The 22,366-nt window shown below is 36.6% G+C and overlaps 1 pseudogene; it reads right to left on the bottom strand.

The window, feature by feature from the left end:
• Positions 1–21,476: 21,476 nt before the first annotated feature.
• Positions 21,477–21,689, bottom strand: LOC141502646 (large ribosomal subunit protein eL38 pseudogene; annotated as a pseudogene).
• Positions 21,690–22,366: the final 677 nt, after the last annotated feature.

Below are 22,366 nucleotides of genomic sequence, written 5' to 3'. Positions count from 1 at the left end.
CTGAGAAGTGTGAGGTGGTACTTCAGAGATGCTTTAATTTGCATTTCTCTAATACATAGTGATTCAGAGCAATTTTTCATATGATTATGGATCGCTTTTATTTTCTGAGGTCCAATTTGAACTCAGATCTTTAAGATTTAAGGCCTGGCACTCTATTCTCTATACTACCTAGCTATTCCCTTGTTCTTTATTCTCTGACTTTGCTCACACCCTCTGCTTGTAATGCCCATCCTTTGCTTCTTTGTTTATTGAAAATTTTTCAAATCTAACTCACCAATTATTTCCTCCAAGCTATTTCCTCTTTCCCCTGGAACCTTGTTTTGAACCTAATATTAATGTCCTAATTAATTTTAATGATCTTAATTAATTTCTTAATTTTATTCCACACAAGTGACATCATATGCTAATAAGACAAAATATTATTTTTGTATAATGGTTCAGTTTGTGTGGCATGTTTCCCTATTATACTGTAGGTTTTATTAGGACAAACACCTGTCTTATCTGCATTCAATAGCTCTCTCCCTAGAAGTCATGTTGAATTTGAACAGTTATCCAGTACATACTCTGTTTCTGATTCTTCTAAAACAAAGCTCTTAGATACTGAGGTAGAAGTGAATTTAGAGATCATCAAGCCCAGTTTTACACTTTACAAATGAAGAAACTAAGACTGAGAAGTGAAATAAGTAATTTGGGCTCACAGTTAATAAATGTCTTAGGTGAGATTCTAATACAGATTTTCTAACTTCAAGTTCAGAACTCTGTGTACTATATTATGATGTCCCACTAATGTGGTTCCGATTTCTGTGAAATGAAAGGGCTGAACTAGAAGATCAATGTGAGCCCTTTTAGTTTTGACATCATTGATTCTTAACTCTTTAGAAGATGGGAAGATCAAGAGGCAAGGTTTCCATAGAAGTTCTGGAAGAACAAATTGGGTAGGGTGTAGACCACTGTTGTTGGTTCCTAAAGGATGAATTAATTACACATTAAAAAATACCCCCTACTCTTAGGATGGAAGTTATTGGAAAAGAAGATTGAGGAAGGATGAGGAATAGAAATCTAAATGCTGGAATGTGTCCCTCATAAAGTAGGTGAGGATAGTGGAATTAACAATAACCACAAGTATTTATTAAGGTATTAATATGTGCAAACCCAGGTAGAGGGGGAGAAGTGAATAGACCATTGGGTATGGAATTGGAAAGGCTCATCTAGCTGAGTTCAAATCTGAATTACCAACTGTGTGACTCTGTACAAGTCACTCAATCCTGTGCCTCAGTGATCTCATCTGTAAAATGAAGTAGAGAAGGAAATGGTAAATAACTCAATTATCTTTGCCCAAATGGGGTTATGAAGAGTTGAGCATGGCTAAAACAACTGAATAACAATAAGATACAAGGTACTTTAGTAGGTGGATGAAGAGAAAAAAAACATAGTCTTTGTTTTTAAAGAGCTTATAATATGTATAGAAAGATAAATACCTAAAATAGTGTGAAGTAAAATAAAAACTCATTACTGGAAAATGAAATAAAGAGATGACAAGAATAAAGAGAATTGAATCTTGAGTCTGGGGTCCTGGGTTCTATTTCTACATATACATTTCCTACATTATATTTCTATAATGACAGAGCTATTGTGTGACCTTAGGCAAGCCACTTTCTTTGGGATGCAGTTCCTTTGGCTAGCTTAGTCATTAAGATATGAGTCTCAATATTAGGTTCATGAGTTTGTGCCGCAGATTTAACAAATATTTTGGAATTAGCTCTTCTTTCAAAATCTAGCACTGTGACTTGTACAAAGTAGATGTCTAGCAAATGTGTGTTGAATTAAATTGAATTTCCTCATCTGTAAAATGGAAGAGTTAGACTAGATGTTCTCTCAGTCTCCTTGACTCTAACACTGAGTGATAAGCATTCATTGACTTAGAGTCCATAGTCCAGGGCCACCATCTTAAAATATTCTCACTGCATATAAAATTTGGAAGCTTCAAATTCTGATGGCCAAAGCAGCTTATTGGGTTAAGCATGACACATTGTATTGATCAAAGTAGAGGCTTTATACTTTATAAGAGTTTCTTGCATGAATGAAGGAATAAATGAATGGAAAATAAAAAAAACAATACTCTGCATGAACCTGCCCACTCACAACTCAAGGAAGTTCATAACCTCAGATAGGAGTTATGAAAACAGCTCAAGCAAGCAGAGGAATCCTGGCTTGGGTTTGTCCACCCAGTTTTCCACCTGCATCCTGATGACAATGATTTTGTCCATTGTTTCCCAATCTTTTCAATCTGTGACATACCAATGAACTTGCTGGGATACAAGGGAAGAGCAAAGGAGTTTCCATTATCTAATTACCCAGAGGTCTATCCATTCATTTATCTATCCACCCACTCAAAATATGCATGCAGAAAATGATTCAAAATTGAAATAGGATATTTTGGGATGTGGGACCTCATTTGAGACCTTACTAGAGATCTTCAAGCAGAGACCAGATGACCTCTTGTGTTATAGTGGTGATTCTTTAATCCTACAGGTTAGACAAGATGGTTGTTGATGCCCTTCCAACTCAAAGCCTGAGATTCCTTGTGACTCTGTGAAAGAACACAGGTCTGGGAGTCAGAAGGTTGTCTCTTAGCAATGATTCTGCTACAAACTAGCTGTGTGACTATGGACCAGTTGCTTTGCTTCTCTAGGACTCAATTTCTTAATCTGGAAAGGGTCTATCTTCCTTGACTATTTTGCAGGATTCTTGTGAATGTCAAATGAGATAGTGAATCTGAAAGAGCTATTCATTAAATGGTTGTTTTAAAAAAGAAATCCCACCCTCAAAGCACAGAATTATTTTAGGTATCAGTTTAAGATGAGTGAGCTTTGCCTGAGGAAAATAGTTTTTTCCCCAGGGTTTACCTCTCATTTAATTTAGCATCATTATAGGATGAGCAATAGGGAGAATGTCAGCCAAAAGTGACTTTCCTATAGGATGATCTTTTTGACTATCTATCTGAAAGCATTGTGAGGAAATAAAAATGCAAAGTGCTTATATAAATGTGACCTATTACTATTCACTTCATTGCTGTCTTTATAATAATAATAATAATAAACAGAAAGACTTGACTAGGATTACACATAGTATGTGTCAGTGACAGGACTTGGACACAGGCTTGCCTTCCTTCAAAGTCCAGCTCACACCACCATTTACAAAAGACCTTTCCTGATTTTAACAGTTATTATTTATTCCTTTCTTGTTGTTTAGTCATTTCAATCATGTTTGACTCTTGGTGACTCCAAAATCACCAAGTTTTCTTGCAAAGACAGTAGAGAGATTCACCTTTTCCTTCTTCAACAGATTTTACAGATGAGCAAACTGAGGTTAAACAACGTTTACTGAAATGCCTTAGACCACACAGCTAGGAAGTGTCTGAGGCTGGATTTGGACTCAAGTCTTCTTGACTAGAGGTCCACTGCTCTATCTACTGTATCACCTAGCTACCCATTAATGATTCCTGCTACCCCAAAACTGCCTTATATTTTCTATCCTTTTTTTTTATATCAACTCACATGTATACCTGTGTTACTCACTAGCTCTATATAATGTAAGCCCTTTGAGGGCAGGGACTTTCATTCTTATCTTTGAATCCTTACTATGTAATAAAGCACAGTGTATATAATAAATGATTTCTAATTGATTAGTTGATTCCATCTTTCTCTTCTCTAAAATTTTCAAGACCATTTTGAGACAGGATCTACCCTGCATACAGAGGGAGGTAGAGGTTTTACTGGATTGGAAATGAGAATCCAGTTCCCCAAAGTTTGTTATTTTGGTCCAGATCATTTGGGTTGACTGTTTGCATCACCAAGATTACCTTGAAAATGACAAATTTTCATTTTGCTTTTTTTTCCTGCAGATACAGATCTCAGCATCTTAAGAAATCCATTCTCTCATTATTGTAGCCTTCATACATGCTCTGCTGGTGTATATGTATGTTTGAAAACCTAATGTCTAGGGGGGGAAATAGTTCTTTTTCAGCTGTTCAAGTCACAACTCTGACCTAGTTCCTCTCTCTCTTTCCCCATAAGACATATTACCTTTTCCATGCTTTGTTGACTTGAAGAAAATTTAATTAGTAATCATTAATCATGGCATTTAGAGGCAAGAGAATGGACTAGTAATTATCTGAAATGTCAAAGAACATTAGGTCTGAAAAGGCTATATTAGATATATAGTTACTATCTTTCCCTTGATTAGATAAGTCTACGGGAAGAAAAGAAACAAGTATTTATTAAGCACTGCACAATTTACAAATATTATTCCATTTGTTCCTCAAAACAACCTTGGGAGCTAATAAGTATTATAGTCTTTTTTATATAATTGAGGAAACTGAGGCAGAGAACAGTAAAGTGATTTGCCCAGGATCACACAGTTAGTAAGTGTCTGAGGCAGGGTGAAAATTCATATCTTTCTGATTCTAGAATTCCAAAATTCTCTCCCCTACATTATCTATCTATCTGAAGCCCAAAGAAGAGGGAGAGGGACACACCAAAAGTTTATGACCCATCTCTTGATTCCCCATCTGATTTTCTTTCTGTATTAATATGATGTTTTTCTCTTGAAATCCCTTCCAAAATATGGAGGTTTTTTTTCATTAATACCGAGAGATGTTCTTGCAAAAAAGTACAGATCTTGACAGGATCACAGATTTAGAGCTAGAAGGGACCTTAGAGGCAATTTCATTCAACCCTTTAATAATCCTTTGATTTCAAAGAAGACGTCAACCAAATTGATGATGGCAATCCTTGCACATTATGTTTATTGTAGTGAGGGGATATATTATACAAAGACATCCTTCTCACTTGCCTTCTCCAAAACCATTCCACCCCATGGCCTGATTTGATAACAAACAGGACTATTGGTCATAATCTAGATGCTTCTGGAGTCTCTTGACTTTTGAATTGTTTTCTCTTCCTCTTTTAACGTCAAGGCACTTTGGCTTACCATCACCATTCTGGCCAAACATCAGCTTTGTGATATCTGGTGACAGTATGCCACAACCCTATATATCCAAAACTTTCTGTTGATGGACTAATTCAACCCTTTAATTTGACAAATAAGAAAACAGGCCAAAAGAAGTAAATGTCTAGCTCTTTTACAAGTACTTATTCTAAACACAATATTCTACTCTTCCCTAAAATGAGCCTCTGTTCCTTTTGTTTTTAATTAAAAAAATTTTGACATCTTTTCCTTGCAATCAAGTGTCTGCCTTTAATCCCATCAATGTTTTTTTTCTCCTTGCAATTAATCATGAAAAAGAGACAGCCACCTTTGTTTATACTTTATAGAGTAACACATTCCCTAGCTTAATTCCACAACCTGTTTCCTGAATCTGTTTTTATCTCTGACAGCTATTGGCATCCTCTGGTTCCTCTCTAGAACATGAGTATCTAGCAGTTTCCCCTTCAGTCATTCAATTGCATTGCTCAGATCTGAGAATCCAAGGTGAATTAAATTCAGCTAGGAAGCCAAGGGCTTTTTCTGATTGGTCCCCAGGGTGGCTCAGGTAGCCAGATGGCAGATAAACAGGTGAATTGGGAATCATTTGGTATTATTTTTGAAGGAAACATTGGGGGCCATTTTCCCCCACATTAAAACTAAACACTCAAAGTCATATGTAAAACAGGATGAATATGTTCAAACTCAAATTTATAAAGTTATGTGTGTTTGTTGAAGGCTGGAGGAGGAATAGTTTTGAGAGCCTTAAGGCCCAATAAAAACATGAGTTTTTATTCTACCTCTGTTTTGCTTGTGATAGTATTGAAATTTTTGTTCATTGAATTGAGAAAGAACAAAGGAGTTTAAGTGCTTACAATGTGTACATCCCAAGACCCAAAGATTAACAATATCCATTTGTCTCCATCAAGAATCCTGCAGTCTTTTCCTTCGATTTTATAATGTTTTGTTTCTATGTTTCCTTGAGTTTGGAGTACTTCCAGTATAGAATCTCTCTATATCCCTAACCAGATATGTAATCTAGAGTCATATAGTTCAGTTATAATGAAATGTTGTGACCTACCCATGGCCACACAACCAAGGGCAGGTCACCAGGACTTCCTGATTTTAAGGCAGGTCCTCACCAACTCTTCTTCCTAAATTCTAATTCCAACTTTCTATACTCTTCCATATTGCTCCTTTTTCTAGGAAAAGTATATGGAATTGATTAAAATGGAAGCATGTTAATGTTCACAGATCTTAATAATAAAAATTATTCTAATTATGATATTAAAAACAACTATCCAAAGGAGAAATATTTCTTATTTGGGAAACTTGGCAAAGTCACTATTCTAAAAAAGGACCAGAGTTCTCAGCTGCCCCTTGACCAAAGCCTCCACATTGCCCTCTAATGTTCCAGTTCTAAAATAGATCGGGGAGGAAGGGAGAGGAAATTTTTTGGGGAAAGGGTAACCCCTTAAAAGGAGGTTCCAGGGAAGACGAGTAAAAGGAATGCACTAGAAATTGAGGGGATGCCCATCAATTGGGGATTGACTGAATGTTATGGTATATGAGTACAATAAGAAATATTGTAAGAAATAAGTGTTTTTAGAAAAATATGGAAAGATTTGCCTGAAGCAAGCACAATCAAGAGAACATTGTATACAGTAACAGTAATGTTGCTTAAAAAGTAACTGAGAATGACTAAGCTATTCTGAGTATTAAGTATACATTCAAATAAACTAGGAAGGACCAATGAAGGAAAAAGTCATTCACTTCTAGAGAAAGAACTGATATAGAAGTATGTCTTGTATAGTTCCATGTGTATCTGTATCAAATGCTGGTCTTCTCTAATGTGGAGTTGGGAGGGAGAAAACTTGGAATTCAAAATGTTGATAAAAAATTTTAAAAATAAATGTAAAGGAACGAGGAATAATTGATTTTGATTCTGACTGCCCTGGAGCTTTTGGTATGCTCTGGTAAGATCTAGGGCAGTACATGGGAATGATTAAGGAAAAAAACACTGCCTCTCCCCCTCCCCCCCATCCCCATGAATGTTTGAAAATAGAAAACAGGGAGGATGTGTGAGAGCAGCAAGACTATGCCCTACTGGGAGGAAAGGAAGGGTCAGTGCTAAGACCTCTGCTATATTTATTCTGAATAAATGACCTAAAAGAGAAATAGCAAAACAATTATCCTCTAGCATCCTGATGGTACCACACCAAAAGAATGGGGACCACATACATTCTAACACAAAGCAACACAGGTTATCCTCAGAGATTTAATAGCTGAAATAAAAGTTCAGAGTGATAACCCTTCTTCTTTTAGATGCTGGCATGTTAAGCTGTAAAGCTTGATGGTGAGTGAAGAACCTAGGATTTGTTGTTGTTGTTCGGTTCAGTCATTTTTCATATCTCAATCTGTGACCCTATTTGGAATTTTCTTGGCAAAGATACTTGGTTGTTTGCCATTTCCATTTCCAACTCAATTTTCAGATGAGGAAATTGAGGCAAACAGGGTTAAGTGATTTGCTCAGGGTCCTATAACTAGTAAATGGAGTAAAGAGTTAACTTTGTTATGCAGCTTAACCTTGCCCAGCATTAGATCCCAGAGGAGTCTAAAGAAACCAATGATCCCAGGATGATTATGAAGATCAGATGAAATAATGAATTTCTTATAGCACAGTGAATGAGATGTAGAACCTTGCAACAAAAGACCAATGTTTGAATTCTGCTCAAAATAGCACTGTGTGATTATAGACAAGTCATTTAACTTCACTGAGACTCAATTTCCTCTTCTGCAGAAAAAAAATACATTTTTATTAACTTTCTCAAAGAATTGTTGTGAAGAAAATGCTTTGCAAACCTTAGAATGCTACAGAAATTCAAATTGTCAGTATTTCTATCAGGCAGTATAGCATAATGGAAGGAGAGCTAAACTTGTAGTCAAGAAGATCTGAGTTCAAGTTCTTCCAAGAGATACCAATTGAATGTAACAATCTCTCAGTATCCCCAAGCAACCATATAAGCTGGCAAGGGAGTGCCCATTTGCTTTTTGGTAGGAGTTTTCTCACCAGGAGTTCATTAGTAAAATCACAAGTCTGATTTTTTTAGGTGCTAAACAAAGATTAGAGATTATGCCTACTACTGGAATTACTGACCACAGAAGGGATCTGGTATGCAAAGAAGGGAGAAATAACCAGGTCTAATGATGGAAAATTTACTTGAAGCTTGATCGACCAGCTGTTTCCTAGGCTGATCTAGATGGCCAAGATTAAAGTTGTTTTTTCTTATATTTGTATCTCTGATTTAGCATCCCCAAAAGGTAATGACTTTGGTTGATCTCCAGAAAGCCTTCTGGTTGGCCCTTGGGGACATTGTTAACATGGTTCTTTGGATGGAACAGATTTTATCTGGAATTCATGGTTTCTTTTGGGATCACAGAGGATCACAGAATCCTGGACTTTTTAATTCTGAAAAACTGTCTTGATGGAGAAAGATTGTTATAGACAGTAGCTAAAATGTTGAACCTGTTTTCAGGAAAGCTTAGGTTTAAATCCTGTCTCTGATGCTAACTGTGTGATCATGAGAAAATTTCTTAACCTTTCTATGTCCCATCTGTTAAACAGGAGTAATGATACAATACTTACACCAACTTAGAGGATTGTTGTGACACTCAGATAAAGTGAAATGTCATCATTTATTTCCAATTTTAAGGTTCTTTCTCCTAAATGATATCTAGTTCTTCCCCTCCATAAAGATTCTAAGTCTGCATGGACTACAGCAGAAATGTAATAAATGTATGTGAATTGAAGACCTCTGGGGAAACAGTAATTTGGAGAGCATTTTAAATTGTGTATAGGGGCATCTAGGTGGCACAGTGGATAAAGCACCGGCCCTGGAGTCAGGAGCACCTGGGTTCAAATCCGGTCTCAGACACTTAATAATTACCTAGCTGTGTGGCCTTGGGCAAGCCACTTAACCCCATTTGCCTTGCAAAAACCTAAAAAAATAATGATAAATTGTGTATAACATTTTAAACTTTCCAGTGCTTAATTATATTGTCTTGTGCTATTTAGTGATGTTTCACAGATGTTCATTTCTGCCCTCAGGGAGCTAGCAATCTAATAGGAGAGATAAAGACTATCTATCTTTGTATTTGCCAAAATGTTAAGCTTATATCTTTAATTGAATGAGGGGGAAGGACATACAACTTTAAGGACAGATTAGGGTAACTATCATTTTCATCAGCAAAACATTGGAAAGATCAATGGTGTGTAAGTTATTAATAGTTTTATTAATCTAGAACTGATGTGTATAAAGGGGGAATGGGAGATTGGGTAGGAGCCTGTGGATATCTAGGTGGTGGTGGAAGAGAGTATTCATCAATCAGAGGGTGGGAAGATAGGTTGTTTCTTCAGCCAATCCTGGGGCTATTGTCCAACTATTACATCGACCCTTCCCCCCCCCCCCCCCATCTTCCTCTCTGTTTTCGATTGTCAGCTACACTGGGTCCCAATCTCCCTCCTTTTGGGTCTAGTGACATTCTTAGAGGAATTTAATTTAGAACCTACATTAACTACTGCCCATTGTTGCTGGTGAAATTCCTCTTGACAATCCCTTCCTTATTGTAGCTCTCAGAGCCTGGCTCTGTGCTTGAATACAGTGGTTTTTAAGTAAAAACCTCTTCTATCACTTTTCATTTTGGATGGGACATGGGATGAGGTTGGGTGAATTGTGATCCTCTCTGCAGAGGATCACCAACCTCCCCTGCTCCAACCCTTCCTTCCCAACCCATCTATATTCCAAGCTTCTCTCCTCCCTAAAGGCACCACCATCTTTCCAATCACCTAGACTTTCACAATCTTGGAAATAATTTCCAACTACTCAATTTCCTTTGTCTCATATATAAATATCTCTAAGCAGTTACCAAGTTTGTTTTTCTTCCTGTAAAATAGATGTCACATCTTGTTGGTGGATTTGTGAACTAATACAACCAAAGCACAGGCATGTTTTCCCTTACTCAATGAACTCTAGTGTCCTCTATTAATGTATGTAATATTCATACAATTGAATACATGTACATATATGTAGGTTTAACAATATTATTTTATCTTCATCTAATTTTAAAATTAGTTTTTGTAAATGTTATAATGCAAATATTATTTAAATGGTATATTTATATGTACATATATATGCACAAAACTGTCATTAACCCTCCCTCCCCAGTATGTCATTATATTATTAACAACTTATATAAACAACTTATAATATAAACAATATAATATAAACAACTTATATAAAAAGTTAAAATGAGATAAAGATGAAATATATATGTACATACATAATATATATGAAATGAGAATTTGACTAATGCAATCTTAGTCCCCTGCAAATACACACACACACATAGTGTGTGTGTGTGTGTGTGTGTGTGTGTGTGTGTGTGTATGCTTTATCAATAATTAAATATATACATTCTGGGGCTGCATACTCAAAATGTTTTTGATAGGATTGTGTGATTGAAAAAACTTGCAGACCACTGATTTAGAATGTCTAAATCATATGGTCAGACTATTGAGTCACCATTGCTCTGAGGTGGAGGAGGGGTGAGAGAAGAGGAAAAGGAATATTTTAAATATTTCCCACCAAAAATCTGCAGTCCTGTCAATCCCCACCCTGACCACAATTTCTTACCCTTGTTTTTTCTACTCCAAGGCTCTGACCATCCCCCTCCAAACCCAACCCCCAGGTTGTTGCTTTGGTTAAGTAGAAGTATATTGGATGGTGGGGGGTGGAAGATAGAAGTGGGGCAATATAGGATTAAGCCCACCTGTTCCTAGTGTGGAATCTTCTCTCTCCTTACTGGCTCCCCCCAACCCCCCATCCCCCTTTGCCTATTAAATTCCTCTTCACACTCAACAATTTCTAGTGGTTCCTTATTGCCCCTAGGATCAACTACAAAATGCCTGTTTGGCATGTAAAGCCCTTTGTAATCTAAACCCCTCCTACCTTTCCAGGCTTCATAAAACTTACTCCCTGTAGTGTCCTCTTTGATCCAGAGACAGTTGCCTTTCTGAGGTTCCATGAACAAAACACTGTTTCTTGGTTCCAGAAATTTTCTCTGACTGTATTCCATGCCTGGAATGCTCTCCCTCTTCTGCTCAGGTTACTTCTTGACTTCCTTTAAATTCCAAAAAAATTCCACTTTCTACAGGAAGCCTGTTCCAACCTCTCTTAATTCTAGTACCTTCCCTCTGTTAAATATTCCCTATTTATTCTGCATATAGCTTGTTTTTATATATTTGTTTACATACTATTTCCCCCAATAGATTGCAAGTTCTTTGAGGCCAAGCACTGGCTTTTACCTCTTTTTGCAACACTATTGCTTAACATGGTGACTGCCATGTGTTTAACAAATGTTTATTTAGGGCATCTAGGTGGTATAGTGAATAGAGCACTGGCCCTGGAGTCAGGAGGACCTAAATTCAAATCCAACCTCAGACACTTAATAATTGCCTAGCTATGTGACCTTGGGCAAGTCACTTAACCCCATTGCTTTAAATAAATAAAATTTTTAAAAATGTTCATTTATTGATTGATTGAAGATCATTGCTGAGTGGGGAAGGGAGAAGATTGGAGAACACTCCACTGATGAGAAAACATTTAGTATGGATTCTAAAATGTGGGAGGAATGCAACAGGGAAGAGCAAGGAAAGTTACTCTGAGAAGTGAGCAGGCACAGTTTGTCCTGGAATACCCCACCTCCTATCCTCAACTCTTTTGCTTACTAAAGCAGCAACATGAGATTTGGGGGAGGGGGGTCAGAGCCTCTGAACTGACTAGAACAAGGACAGTCACTAAAATTTGTTTAGTGTTTTAAGATCTGTAAAGTATTTTGCATATTTTATCATTACACCCCTGGGAGTGAAGCACTATTATTATCTTCATTTTTCAGATGAAGAAATTGAGGCAGACATATCTTAAGTAACTTGCTCAGGGGTCACATAGCTTGTAAGTGTCCAGTAGATTTGAATTCAGGTGTTTCTGACTCCAATTCTGATTTTTCATCCATTTGTGGCCAAGGTTGGGGTTAGGATAACTGAAGATTTTTGACAGTAAAAATTTGAAACATTCCTGTTTCTTTCTTTCTCTTCACTCCAGGGGCAAGGATGAAGTAATATGGAGAATTGTGGAATTGACTTGTTGAATAATATCCTTCAATGAATAGGTGCTCCACTAGAAAGTGCTGACTCAAATCAAAGAATCTGCATTCAAACCATGTCCCTGAGCTTACTACCTTTATGACTTTAGACAAATCACTTAGCTTTCTAGACCTTAGTTTCTTATCTTTAAAATGCATGGGTTAAACTAGACATCCTCTGAGGTTCCAACTAAATCAGGATTTATGAAATCTATGATTCTAATGTAACTTTGATCTATTTTCAAATTGGTCAGAAATCCAAAAAATAAATAAATTAGAGAATAAGTCTATGGTCCTTCAATTTCATTTTAACTCATTTTAAAATTTCTCCAATTCTTAGAACAGAGTCCCAAGAGATAAACAGTCAACAGGGTCAGGCAAGTTACTTTGCCAAATGAGTTCCCAAAGGAAACTGGACAGGAAGTGATGCATTGATTAAGAAAAAGGAATTGGGAGTACAAGTTCCAGAGGGTTGAGACAGCACCAATTTGGGTAGGAAAATCTTCCTTAGGACAGTCAGAGGGAAAGACCCAAGTATGACTGAGGATGGGTGGAGTTAGTGGGTAGTTGAGGAGCCTAGGGAAGAGGAAGTCTGAGAGTTGGATCTGATCTCATAAATGCAGTATCTCCTAAGTTATTTTCTTTTCTTTTTTCTTTTTGGTTTTTACCAAGGCAATGGAATTAAGTAACTTGCCCAAGGTCACAAGCCAAGTAATTATTAAGTGTCTGAAGTCTAACTGCCCCCATCTCCTAAATTCTAAAACTCAGTCTGTGAACTACAACAGGACCCAAGACTTTGGGTTCACCTTCCTTGTGCTCTCTCTTAATTTAGAACTGAGTGCTTATACAACCTTGTAGTAAGCATATTAAGTTAGTACTTGTTCCCTTTCCCCAGTCGACTAGATTGGACTGTTTAATGGATCTAAGATAGGAATCTAATGTGGGAATTTATAAAAAATACTTTATAAATATAAAGAACTATAAAAAATGAAGACTATTATCAATAAGACCCCCCCCAGGCTTAAAGGCAAAGATTTAAGGGGGGCATCTGGTTTTTATTATTGTTCTGTTCTCTAAGAATCTAGGAGCTAAAATGGGAAGAATTAAGGTTTATGAAAAAGTCTTCTAGATTAATAGAATTTTCCTTAAAGTTCGGTCCTTCCATGTCACTCCTTGCTCAAAAAACTCTAGTGACTCCCTATTACCTCTAGAATCAAATATAAATCCTCTATTTGATATTTAAAGCTTTTGCCAAACTACTGTTCCAACCTTATTAAACACCACTTCCTTTCACAGCTTCTTTGTTGTGTTGTTGTTAATCAGTTGTTTCTGACTCTTTGGGACCCAATTTTGGGTTTTCTTGGTAAAAATACTGGAGTAGTTTGCCATTTCCTCATTTTGCAGATGCAGAAACTGAGGGAAACAGGATTAAGTGACATGCTCAGAGTAACAGATAGTAAGCATTTAGGGCTGCATGTGAACTCAGAAAGAAGAGTTTTCCTGACTCTGGATGGTCTATCTAAATCAACCAATTTTTTAAAGCACTTAATAAATGTTTATTGGTTAACCCCAATCTCCATCTTCTTACCAGACCCCATCCTACCTTGGTACTCACACTCCACACAAATGGAAAAACAGTGGCCTGTCCTTGCTAGTTCTCCTTATGTTCTATATATCATCTATCTCCTTGCTTTTAAGAAGTCTATACTTGATGTCCAAATGCATGTTCCTCACCTTCCTATCTTAAAAAATACCCTTTCAAATATCAGCTTGAATACCACCTTTTATGTCAATCCCTCCTAGATGAAAGAAGAAAATTACTTTGAATTTATTTTGCATTTGTACTATATATTCATCATCTACTCTTATAGAACCAATCAATCAATAACCATTTTTATTAAACATATGCTATCTACCAAATATTTTTCTAAATGCTGGGGGTAAAAAAGACAAAGGACAGTTCTTGACTTCAAGGAATCATTTAATCTCATAATCTAACGTAAATTTCATAAGAGCGGGGATTAGATAACTTTTTTCATTTATATTCTCAGTGGCCCATACAGTGCTTCATACAAAGTACTCAATCAATGCTCATTGATTTTTTGATTGAGTTGAAATAATAATAAAAGTAATAACATCACATTTATATGACAGTGTTAGAGTTACAGAATCTCCAAGATGTTAGAGTCCTCAAATGGAAGCCAATTCAACCCATTCTTGAACATGAATCTCTTCTATTAACAATCTCTCAAGTGACTATCTGGACTCTGAAGATCTCTTGGGGAAATAAATAAATAAATAAACAAACAAACAAATAAATAAACTTTTTTAAAAATTAAAAAAGCACTAAAAACAAATAATAAAAGCAAACAAAAAGAAAATAAAAATAGAAAATCTCTGGAGAAAGAGAAACTCATCACTTCCCAAATACAGCCTCTTTCACTTTTGGATGTTTCAGTTATGAGGAAGTTTCTTTCCTGCCAAAAAGTGAGATTCTCCAGTCTGCAATACCCACCTACCTCTTCTAGTTCCATGAGCCAAGCAGAACAAACCAAATTCATCTTCCTTGTGATACACTTTCAAGACCTCCATTTCCTCAAGGCACCCACTAAGTTTAGGAATCCCTGCCAATAGCTTCATTAACAGATGGTTATCCAACTGCCCCCTGGATATATCTAACAACTCATTAACAACTTAGGTTTAGGAGTGCCTTAAGACTTAAAAGGCTCTTTCCTCATAACAATTCTGAAAGATAGATAGTCCCTCAGGTTTATTATAACCATTTTACAGATGAGTCCCCTCACACAAGCTTTTTTATTCCCACCCACAATATAGGAAGATTTTTACCTACAAGGAGGTACCTGGGGCCTTAGTGGTCTAAGTAACTGACCCCAGCTTCCTTCCCACCCCTGCCAAAATAGGATAGACCTAGACAAAGCTAACCTTGGATCTGATTGCCTTCCTTTGCTTCAAGTAGTTTCCTAGTCTTTTTGTTTGTTTGTTCAGCAGTCTCATCCAACTTTTCGTGACCCCATTTGCCATTTTCTTTTCAAAAGATACTGAAGTGGTTTGCCATTTCCTTCTCCAATTCATTTTTATAAATGAGGAAATTGAGGCAAACTGGGTCAAGTGACTTGTCTAGGATCACACAGATGGTAAGTATATAACATTGGATTTAAACTCAGAAAGATGAATCTTCCTGGTTCCAGCCTCAGTACTCTCTATTCACTATATCACCTAGCTACCTTTCTGGTCAGCTAAGAGTATTAAAAAGTCCCAACTACAAAGAGTCTAGGTCCCTTGGCCAATTTCAAAGGTCCATTCGAATCACTTCACCCTAGTGAATAGATTGTAGAGATGAAAGGGGAAGCTAAAGGTTGTTGTATCCTGGTTGTATATCCTTGCTGGTAATGATTCAGGGACTTTTTAGCTTCTTATTTCATAGGAACATTGAACTTGGACAGGTGGATCCAGGTGACAAATCCATTGTTGGACAGCTCTCCTTCTTCTGCCTACCTTTTATTGTGTTTAATATTGTCTCTTGATCGAGTTCTGTCCTGTAGAACGACACAAAACATTCTATTCTTTTAATATGACTGCCTTTCAAATAAGAAATAGTACTACAGAAACATTGAAGAAGGTCACTGGTCTTGATGGCAGAGGAACTGATTGATAATTTCTATAACTGCAGAATGAGGGATCAGACTAGAAGCCTCCAAAGTTTCTTCTACTTCTCAATACTATCAATCAAATTGATTTTTACTCAACAAACATCACTTAATTATCTCCTATGTGTAGGAACCACATTTCTTCCACCATTTCTTTTACAATATCCTTTTCAGAGGCAATTAGGTGGCATATGAATAGAGCACTGGATTTGAGATTAGGAACAGCTGAATGTAAATCCAAACTCAGATGCTTACTAGCTGTGTGATCCAGGACAAGTCACTTGACCTTTGATTGCCTCAGTTTCCTCAACTAAAATGAGCATCATAATATTAATCTTCCTTATAGGGTTGTTGTGAGATAAAATGAGACAATATTTGTAAAGTGCTTGGCACAAGCCTGTGCTTGCTTATTTCCTTGAATACAATGCTCCAGATGTCTTCAATCTTATGAAGAAAATGATTACTGCTTATGATGTAGATATTAGGCTACATTCTACTAACATAGTCTAAGATTAAATTCCTATTGTGATGTCTGTGTGTTGAAGGTGCCCTTAAATGTATATTTTGGGAAGGGGTATAAAGCTCTCCATTGGAGTAAGTATCTCTATCAAAGTGAGCCAGCATCATTTATGCAGCCTAAAATCTTTGAAATTTGACTTAAAATTTTAGCAATCTTGACTTGGGAACCAAGAAATAGACTTGTCTAGGGTCATGAATCCATTATATGTCAGAGGCAAAATATAAACTCAACTCTCTAACTAGTACTTCACAGATCTTCTCTGAACCTATATTTCTAAAGGCTTTAGCAACATGTTGCTCTGACAAAGTCTATGAAGCTGTAAAAAACTTCAAATGTGGGCACAAGATGGTTCAAGGATTGAATCCTTCCTTCCTCATCATTTCACCTTTTTACTATTGCAATTGCCTGCTGGTGGTTTGCCCACCTCAAGTCTCTCCCCATTCCAATCCATTATCCATTCATCCACTAAAGCAATCTTCCTAGACTGGAGGTTGAGCTGTATTCCCCTCCCCCCCAATAAATGTCATTGACTCCCTATCACCTCCAGGATCAAATACAAACTCTTCTGTTTGGTATTCAAAGATCTTCGTAATCTAACTCCCCACTTTAATCCTTGTACTCTTTGATGTAGTGACACAAAATGGATGTCCACAAAAACACTCCACTTCTCATCTCCAGGCATTTTCTCTGTCTGTCCTTCCCTCATGCCTGGAATGCTCTCCCTCCTCATTTTCACCTCCTAGCTTCCTTGAAGTGCCAGCTAAAATGCCATCTTCTGGGGTGGGGAGGGCAAAAGGCATGTCTGATAGTCATATATGACTGGAAAATCATTTGGTCTGGTGCTGCCCTAGAAACCACAGGCCAGTTTTTCAGAGGTGAATTAATTAAGTGTTTGACCTAATACAGCAGGCTAATTTTTAAGTAGATCATTTTGTATATAGCCCTTGGCAGAAAAAAGGTTCCCCACCCCGTTCTAGAGAAAGTCTTTCCCAAATCCTCTTAATTCTAGTGTCTTTTGTTTTTTAATTATTTCCTATTAATTCTGTGAGTTGCTTGTTCTTCCTTTGTTCTTGGGGAAGTCTAAAGGGTGAAGTCTTGACTTTGTATGAATTGGTTTTTATCTTAAATAGGGTTGTTTGTAAATGTTTGTTTGCTTGTGGTCTCCCTCTTTAGAGTTTGAGCTCCCTGAGGACCAGGACTCTTTGTACTCTTGATATTTGTCCTTCCTTCTTGAAGAAGACCATGACTTCAGGGAGGTGATGTCTTGACAAGCCCTTGAACTGGATTTGAGTGAGGGGGGTTGTGTTAAGTCATCAGTCTCACTTTCTCCTCTAGAGCCATCTGGGTCCAGTGGCCAGATACTGGAGATGGCCCTAGATGCCAGGCAATCAGGGTTAAGTGACTTACCCAAAGTCACAGGACTAGTGTCAAGTGTCTGAGGCTAGATTCAAAGTCTTCCTGACTCCAAGACCAGTGCTGTATTCACTGTGCCAATAGAAGCCCTAGTGTTTAGCATAGTACCTAGCACACAGTAAGCTGAATTTGAACTCAGGTCTTCCTGATTCTAGATCCAGCTTTCTATCCATCAGCCCACCAATAAATAACTTATGAAACCATCTATAATAGATGAAGAGGGCCTTTAATTTTTGTCAGTGGAGGAAGCATTGATTCTGGTGATATACTGTGAAGGCAGAGCTGCCTTCCATAATCACTCTTCAGTTAGGTGTTTCCAAATTGGGAAAGATATTGTAGGGAAACAATAAAGTTAAATAATTTTGCCTTTATCATTTCCAGACCTCAGTTTCCTTATATGTAAAATGAAGAATTTGGAGTAGATGGCGTCTAAAGTTTCTACAAATTTCTATGATCGTATGATTAGATGTACTCAAAGGTCCCTTCCATTTCAGAATCTAAGGCAAGATTTTACCTTTTTGTTGTTGTTGAGCTATCAGGTATAGTACACTATTCATAGTGAACTTTTCATCAGTGACTCATAGAGTCATTTTTGTATATTTTATTGCTTAGCAAGCCTCCCCCTTCCTATAACTGGGAAAATTGATTTCATGAAAGATTACATTGATTCCTAATAGATTCCATTTTTGTTTCATCTCATTTTGTTTCATCTCAGTATTCTAAGAGACAGGTAAAGACTACTGAGAGGCTAAGAATTTAACAAAGTAGAAAGATAAAGACCACGAGGGAGGACAAAGTAGTATCTAAATCAGAAAGTGATTATCATATGCTTTTCATTCCTCCTGCTTTCTATGAACCCTCTAGGACAGTGTCTAGCACATATTAGGTGCTTACTTAATAAATGTTTATCAATTAATGAAAAATAGTCAAAGAAATTGTCTAATCTAGCATTTGTATTTGTCTTCATCAACCACATTTGACGTTTTAATTATCTGGCTTCTAGACTGAATATAATCCCAGCAAAATATACCAGTTAGCTACATTTTTGTGGGGTTTTTTCTTCTTTATATATTACTATGCTCATTGAGCTGTATTTACGTGGTTAATGCTCTGCATTAATCCATATGAACCTTCTCAAATTTCTTTGTATTATTCATTACTCACTATTTTATGTTGTTGGTAAACATGAATTTATTAATTGTTCACTAAGTGCCAAGCTTATACTAAATTGAAGCTATACAAAGAAAGGCAAACATTCCTTGGCCCTCAAGGACCTCATATTTTTTTTTTTAGTTTTTTTGGCAAGGCAAATGAGGTTAAGTGGCTTGCCCAAGGCCACACAGCTAGGTAATTATTATTATTATTATTATTATTATTATTATTATTATTATTATTATTATTAAGTATCTGAGGTCGAATTTGAACCCAGGTACTGTGGACTCCCAAGGCTGGTGCTCTATCCACTGCGCCACCTAGCTGCCACAAGGAACTCGTATTTTAATGGAAAAGACAATAATTAAATAACTAAATACATTTAAAATATGTATAGACAGAATTTGCATCTTCAAACATAGGTATAATATAGATTTTCATAAGTGAATCATATATATAAATGTGCACATATGAACATAAACATGATATACATGTGGTCTATGTGTGTCTACATACATGAACATACATATATTTCCTATTTCCTTGTGTATGTGTAGATATATATGCATAGCTATACACATGCATGTAATCTATACACACCTATATATAGTATCTACATGTATAGATCTATGTATCTATATGCACATATGTACACAAAAATATATGTTTATGTATGTGTATATATATACATATATACATATATATATATATATATATATATATATATATATATATATATATATATATATATATATATATATATACATATATGAAGAGAGAGAGAGAGAGAGAGAGAGATTTTTATATCTATTTAAAGTAGATGGAGGGGCAGCTAGGTGGCGCAGTGGATAGAGCACTGACCCTGGAATCAGGAGTACCTGAGTTCAAATCCGATCTCAGACACTTAATTACCTAGCCCTGTGGCCTTGGGCAAGCCACTTAACCCCATTGCCTAGCAAAAAAAAAAAAAATTAAACTAAAACAAAGTAGATGGAAAGTAATCTCAGAGTAAGACATTACTGCTAGGAAAAATAAGAAAAACTTCCTGAAAAGGTATGAATTGAAATAAGTTTTTTTTTTTTTTAGTTTTTGTAAGGCAATGGGGTTAAGTGGCTTGCCCAAGGCCACAGGGCTAGGTAATTATTAAGTGTCTGAGACCGGATTTGAACCCAGGTACTCCTGACTCCAAGGCCAGTGCTCTATCCACTGTGCCACCTAGTCACCCCTTGAAATAAATATTGAAGGAAGTCAGGGCAAATAAAGAGGAAAACCAGGAAAAAGGCAAAAAAAAGGTAAAAAAGGTAGAATAGAGTGTTATTGAAGGAACAATAAATAATCTGGTGACTCCTATTCTAGTACTCACTGTTGAGAGCTGATGTCTGCTGTGCCTCTCCCTTTCCCTAGAGCCAATGTGGAAAATTCATCCCATTCTCTTACCCCATGAGTCAGTACAATTTGATACATCCTCAACACATAAGATATATAGTCACAATCTTGGCACATGTTTTGAAATGATTGTTTAACCCCTGGGATAGACTATTATTTTCAGTATCAAAAAAGTGATTATTCTCACACTGGACAATGGCAGTCACATAATCCCTTCAAAACAGAATTTGGTAATGTACTATATTATTTGAGATTGATGGTAAGGCAAGCAATATTATTGGTATTAGCCCATATAGACATATTTAGATCACGAAAACGTGCTTGCTTATATTGTGTTCAAGAGGGTTCTTGAAATGTTTTAGGTGCTAAGAAAAAACTGACTGGATACGTCAAAATTTTTCCATAAATGATCCATAAGGTAAAGGATAGATAGCAATGAATTGATCCTCAGCTCTCCATGTTCCAGAGACTGGAGAGAATGTAGCCAAGAGATATAGCTTAAGTAGAATAGATGCTGATTCTAAGAAATCAGAATGGTCCCATGAATATAGGAAAAGATGCCAAAGTCTTGGAAGAATACAACCAGTAAGGGAGGAAATATAGGGTCAGCCTGCTCTCATTCACCCTCTGGAAGGTTTTCAAAATATACATTAGGGTTGCTTGGCCCTTGTGGACTGAAGGATGTCTCCTGTCTATCTCTTTTGTGAGGGGGCCAAGTTTTGAAGCAGTTCAGGTTAATCAAGTGGCAACTGACAAGTTGTATTGTGGGTGATGGGTGTAGGGCTAGGGAAAAGGTCAGAATGGGGAGAGGGCTTGAAGGGAAGACAACACTAAAAGTGAAGTCAATTTTCCACTGAACTTTGTCTAAGGAAGAATCCCCATATTCATTTTAATAAATATCTCTTAATATGAATGCATCTCCATATTTTTACTCAATAATGCTCAAACCTTACCTATATTTCTTTAGTTCAAAATGATAGTACTGATTTGGTCCTTGAATGGTATTGCTTATTGGCACCAAACATTGCTGCCTACAAGTTGGGGTACCAGTTTTGCAAATAATGATATGACTTTGGATGAGTCTTTTATTTTTTTTCTATTTTTTCCTGTATTTTAATGGATATTATGGAATATTGAGTGAGCTGATTCCTTCACTTCAACTCCTTCACAGCCAAACCAGGAGGCAGGGACTGTTTAAGTTTCTCTGCCTTCTTTTTGTCCATGATTACCAATGTGTACAGGTACCTGCTGCATTGGACTTTAAACTTGACTTTGTCCTTGTTTTTCTTGATCTTAACAGATTTAGCATCTTTTCATCTGGTTGTGAGTAGGAAGTCTTTTATTTCCTCAATCTTTTGGGGCATGGTGATGGCAGTGGCAGAATGAGGGGGCAGTGGGTGGCCCAAGAGAGAGATCCAAGGAAGAGATCTGGATGAGTCTTTTAAATTCCCTAGGCCTTAGGTTCCTAAACTAAAAAATGTGAAGGTTTTAGATGAACTGTTCCTTCCCACTCAGATTTTATTCTAATTTTAACATCATTGATTGGTGGCTTGATTGGTTTCATCCCTTAGCCTTACAATGAATTAAAAGATCAATAAAATGAACCCTTTTCCTGGCCACTCAAGATCCTATTTATAGCACCCTATATGTCTTCACATATACTTCTAATCCAGTATAAATTAAACATCATAATTAGAAGGCCAAAAGAGCTAAAAAATCTATTTGATCAGTCAGCACTTCCTTCCTGCCAAACAGAAAGACAAAGAAGGCAAGAACCATTCCAATTTTTATTATAAATTTACTTGCCAAACATTATCCTGAAAAGCAGTGGAGAGAAAAATGGCCTGCAGGAAAATTTGATATAAGGATTTTTAAACTGTCATATCATACCAAGAACATTTATCAATGAGAAGGTTCAACAAGTAGATCTGAAATGAAACAGAGCTGCCCACTTATCTCAATTATCTTATCATAGCAGGTAGAATGATGATGTTTAAGACTTAAAAGCTCAGTATCTGAGATGTTTTACTTTTTGATTCTA

The sequence above is a fragment of the Macrotis lagotis genome, chromosome X (genome assembly GCF_037893015.1).
Source record: "Macrotis lagotis isolate mMagLag1 chromosome X, bilby.v1.9.chrom.fasta, whole genome shotgun sequence".
In the NCBI taxonomy this organism is placed as follows: Eukaryota; Metazoa; Chordata; class Mammalia; order Peramelemorphia; family Peramelidae; genus Macrotis; species Macrotis lagotis.
The sequence above is the reverse complement of the archived record's forward strand: the minus strand, read 5'-3'. Positions and strand labels throughout refer to the sequence as shown.